At 27.0% G+C, this 5,835-nt stretch overlaps 1 long non-coding RNA gene across 1 annotated transcript; it reads left to right on the forward strand.

Annotated features, from left to right (window-relative positions):
• Positions 1-1,749: 1,749 nt before the first annotated feature.
• LOC145192254 (uncharacterized) lies at positions 1,750-5,087 on the forward strand. The gene is made up of 2 exons (XR_016448315.1): positions 1,750-2,032; positions 4,587-5,087. It is a non-coding gene; the product is annotated as an uncharacterized LOC145192254 (long non-coding RNA).
• Positions 5,088-5,835: the final 748 nt, after the last annotated feature.

The following is a 5,835-nucleotide window of genomic DNA, read 5'->3' on the forward strand; positions in this document are numbered from 1 at the left end:
TGCTAATAAATATCGCAAATATTGGATTCGTGTATTATGTTGTAGATTTGTATTAAAAGTAATCTCTTAGAATGAGGTCATTGTAATTCCATAACATGGTTATTACGACTTTTAAAAAGTTTAACTTTTTTTTCGAAAAAAGGATGTTATTTTTAAACTAACATAATATTTTCCTAAGATTACTTTTATATACAATCACTACAACAAATAATACGTAAATTGTTGTAATAATTTTCAAACAAGTTGTAATTGTTCGCAGCGAGAAAACTTTAGTAACTAATTCATCAACATTACTTTTAAACCACAAACATTTTAAAGTATAAATATGTTTATTTATATAAGATTAAAATTTATCTAACGTTTCTAAGCGTTCAAATAGGTTTTTTTTTTTGAAATTTTAAATATAAATATTTAATTATTAAATGTTATTATTGCAAAGTGCATTATTAAAAACAATTCATCATTTCCTGCATATAATTGTTACACTTTTTTCGTTATGAAATCTGTTTCTTTTTCTTCCCATTCTTTTATTATATTGGTGCAATAATTTTCAACTAGATTTTAAAATGCTTAGTATTACAAGAGTTGCAATTATTTTAAGTAGTTGTAACATGATGCATTAACATATAAATAAATCATGCATATGTTTCAATCAGATATTTCCAAAACAATTCTACTTAAATTTTTTATGTATGAATAAAAATAATAACAAAAGCTTATTTATCATATTTATTATTTCATTTCATACTTAATATTAATAATTTAAAAATAATAATACCAACAAAGAAAATAATGATGGTAGACTGCAAAAATTTAGCATTAGATAAAAAACAAAACAAAAAAAAAACACAAACATATGGGGACATATATAAAGAAAATAACTCACAGAAACTACAAGAATAGTTTCACAATGTTTATAGCCAAAGCTTTCGGTGAAGATTTTAAAATAGTTTTACTTTTCATTAACAGATTCAATACAACTCAGACTTTAATTTTGCTACTTGTAAACATCAACAATTCAAAGGTTTTAAGAATTGATTTTCTACTATTCAATTACTTATTTATTGGGCTATTTAAATGCAACAAGTGCAATCAAACGAATAAAATGTTATAATATTTAAACAGAAGCAAACCTATTTGAATTGCACTTAAAGACTAGTTCTTTGCATTTTCTTCAGTAAAATTCAATATCGGAAATCTGTTTTTAAAAACTTCACATTCCAAGCTTCATGGCTTTTTTGTAAAAAAGAAAATTTTTTTAGATTAAACTCTTGTAAAATGCTGTCATTATTTCTTTTAAAACATCTAGTTTGGCGCACACAAATCAGTAAGAAATACGAAAATGAATTCATAAACGCTTCACAAATACAAAAAACCATATATGCATAATTAGTTTGAAGTAACTCCATATATATCATTCAATGCAGATATTTAAGAAAACTAAACCAAATAAACGATTTTCTTTAAAAACAATATATTTGTGGAGATTTTCAAACTAAGTATTAATTTTAAAGTAGCAACTTTTAAACCTAAAAAAGGCATGCACTAACTTAAAATAATTTTCACTGATGTTGTTTGAAGTGATATTGAAAAAATCACTCTTTATTTTTCTAATCAATCGACGCATTTAAAACAGAAATCAAGTTTAGTTACGTTAAGAAATCAACCTTTTCCATCGTTCGAATGTTTGTTTATTGTCTCGAAATAAAAAAGTTGTCGCCAGAAAGCTGCGTTATCTGATCGAACAGCAAGTTTCGAAAATTTTTTTTTTAGAGGTCAATGTAATTTATTTGAATTTGTTTTTATATTTTACGATGGTGTTGTTGTTTTTTTTTTTGTTTTTTTTTTCTGTTTTTAAATGCAATGAAAATGGTGGAGTTAGACATTAATTATGGATCAATGGCCTTAGGTTCTATTGTAAAATATTTGCTAACTGCAGAGAATTTAAGCGATTAAGTTTTTATTTTTTCTCTTATTTGCTGGTGCTGCTGATAATTTATTGGCGTTGTTTTTGCTGTTTCAACTGTCCCAAGTAAGTTTTACTATTTATAGCATTTGTCGATTTAGTGGTCGTTCCAGTATTAAACTGTTGTTTTGAAATGTTTTAACAAAATAAAATGTATCGAATAATTGTTACAAATTAAATAGTAAAAATATATAAACGAGCCCAATTCAACAATAAAAGTTTTTATTATATCCATTGTCATGCTAAACTAATTTGATATTCAATTTAGTAACGGTGTGTCTTGCGTTAATGCGTTTAATAAATCAGAAGGGATAAAAGTTTTAAAACTATATTTAAACAGAAGACTCAGTGAAAATCGCATGCGAGTCAGTTATTTATGTAAATAAATAGTTTTATCGCGTGCTATCATCGCAAAGACATCATCAACAATACTTCTTACTTACACAAATTTAATATTCCTTTTCGATGGAACTACTCAAATTGACATTAAATAAACGCTATATAGCGTTTGAACGTCATGAATATTTATTAGTATTATCAAACGAGAAGGAAGGGAAAAAAAACCCTTAACAAGGTAAAACGTTACTACTAGATCATATTACTATGTTGGTTTAATGATAAATTACAGAAACTTTCACATGCGAATTATGAACGGTAACTCTTCCTGGCAGCATCTGACCGCCAAATGTCCATTTGTACGGAATTGTATAAAAATTGTATACTTTTTATTTATACGCCTTCTCACTCGATAGTTTACCTCTTCCGCTTTTTGCAAGGTAAAAATTTCCCCTTTAATGACTTTTAAACAGTTTTATATAAGTAAAAAAGCTTAAATAAAAAAATTTCTTATCGATTTGCTTGAAATTTTAAGGAGTAAAAAGGATATTTTTTCCCACAATCAAAACAACATGAAAATCATGTTAAAAAGTAAAAAATCAAACATATCAAAATAGAGTAAAAAGGTCTCGCTTTGAAAAAGGCTCCTTTCTCGCTCTTAGAATCAATAAATAAAGAGTTTTAAATTATGACATAATATCGTTTTAAAAATTGAAATTTTTTTTAAAAAAGAACGTTTCCCATTTGTTATTATTAAACGTTAAGGAGGGATATGGGTGGGGCGCTATGTAAAAGATAGATTAGAAAAGTCTGATAATATTTAAGATTTATAATCATGCTTCAATATTTTTTGCAGTTTTTTTTACGGTCACTTTCTCTTTCCCTCTATTTTAACTTTTCCATTTTAAAAAGATTATATTTTTATACTGCAATAAGCAGCAAAAGTGTTTACCCGAGTTTAAATTTCGCTTTTGAGCTTAAAAATCGAGCCGAATTTCGAGGTTAAATTTCAAAACAAACTGTTGTAACGAAAAGACGGCCAAAGATAAAGAAATAATGAAGTAGTACCTTAAATTACAAATGGTAACAACCATACATTTTATGAATTATCTAACAATCACAAATGGCTTGATCGTAAAAGCAAAATCAAAGTAGCCTTTTAAAGGTTATACTTTTACGACACCAGATTAAAAGTTATACATTAAAAGATCGGATTAAACTTAAACTTTTTAGGAAATACATAGGAACTGCATTAAATAAAATACCAATTTAATTCTTTTACAAATAATTCTATCGGATAATACCTCTTAATAGTAATAACCCATTTAATACATGCTCAACACATAATATGATATTTTTCAACTCATAATATCGTATTGTGTGAGCTCCTGTAGAATTAACATGCGTGAGTGACAACTTCACAGTTTTAAATTCAACAATCTGCAAATGTGGAATTTTCCATGAAAAAATAACAAATTTAACCAAAGAAAACTCCTTTAATTTAATATAATAAGCTTGATGTTTATGCTTTGCATGAATTTATAAATTCATCTCTAATAAAAATGCGCATGCGTATTATATACGTAGAATTTTTGTTTACAAATTTTTAGATGAATTAATTAAATATTAGTAATAATAATATTAACTTCTTTTTTAAAAGCATAAACCCAATTGCACTTCCACTTCACCTTTATGCCCAGTCTCCATCATCCTCATTCTCATCATTATTATTCCTAATTTCACCATTCATTCCCAGCTTTTTTTAGCGGATAAGAGACATAAATTCATGGCAATTTTACAGCATTAAATTCTTATTTCCAAAAAGAAACTTTAATAACCAAAGAATTTAATGTGAAGCACGGAGAGTAATTTTAAAGAAACTTACTTTAAACGCTTTGTTTTTGATGCTGACTTTGAATGCGAGAATCCCATGAAAACATTTAGCCATGGAGTGAAGAGCTTTTTCAAAGATATTTCAACTACCATTTACTATTTAACTGAAAAAAAAAAGAAGAAGAAAAAGATAAAAACAAGGGCACAAATGTTTATGACATTTCAAACAACATCCAAAATGATGAACAAAATCCATAATCGACAAAAAATTATTTTAGTTAAAATTTTGTTTGTAGGCTTTCTTCTTAAACACCGCGTTGGATAAAAATTGTAAAGGCCAATTTCGAGTTAGGGTTCCTAAATTTTTTACAATAATTAAGAGCAGTTAAAGCGCTTGTTTATTTCGATATTATGATAAATTTCTTGTAACTCTTTTAAATATTGAATTTAGATTTTTGACGGGAGAAAGCAACAAGCAGTATATCATAGCAGTTAACAAATCAAGCTCGTTTGTATGGTTGCTATGCACAACAGCTTGTCAAACGCAAGCTAGAGTTTGCTTACAGACAATATGCCTAACAGTTAATGATAATAAAATGTATGAGCTAATTTAGATAAATACCTACTTTAGCTAAATTATTTTATGACTTTGGTTTTCATAGCAAGGTAGTAATTCTGTACCGTAAGTGGTACGTTTTACTTATTCAGTGTGTAGAAATAACAATAAGTTGTGAATCGGTATGTAAATTGTTTTACAAAAATTTGAATTTTCTTATAAAAGGCTTCAACAGTGTTAGCAAGCACACTAAAGATCGGCAAGCAAAAAAAACCTAATTAGTAATATAATCTTTGAAGTTAAGTTTTGTTTCTTGATCAAAAAAAAAACTGATGATGACGATGATAATGATGATGATGATGATGATGATGATGATGATGATGATGATGATGATGATGAAGAAGAAGAAGAAGAAGAAGAAGAAGAAAAAAAAAAAGAAGAAGAAGAAGATGATGATGATGATGATGATGATGATGATGATGATGATGATGATGATGATGAAGATAATGAAGATGGTGATGATGAAGAAGAAGAAGAAGATGATGATGTTAATAAACAGAAGATGATGGTGATGATGATGATGATGATGATGATGATGATGATGATGATGATGATGATGATGATGATGATGATGGTGATGATATTGTTAATGAACAGAAGATGATGGTGATGATGATAATGATGATGATGATGATGATGATGATGATGATGATGATGATGATGATGATGATGATGATGATGATGATGATGATGATGATGATGATGATGATGATGAGAAAAAATAAAGAAAAAAAAGAGCAGTTACTGAGTTAAATGTGTCTTGATAAAATAAATTAAAAAATTTTAAAAGTAATATACGCTTTCACACACACACACACACACACACACACACACACACACACACACACACACACACACACACACACACACACACACACACACACACACACACACACACACACACACACACACACACACACATATATATATACATTTATATATATATATATATATATATATATATATATATATATATATATATATATATATATATATATATATATATATATATATATATATATATATATATATGTATATGTATAAATGTATATATATATATGTATGAGTATCTATATATATGCAT

The sequence above is a fragment of the Hydra viridissima genome, unplaced genomic scaffold (assembly GCF_058129835.1).
Source record: "Hydra viridissima isolate aposymbiotic clone 2 unplaced genomic scaffold, HvirCarnegie_v1 scaffold_1, whole genome shotgun sequence".
In the NCBI taxonomy this organism is placed as follows: Eukaryota; Metazoa; Cnidaria; class Hydrozoa; order Anthoathecata; family Hydridae; genus Hydra; species Hydra viridissima.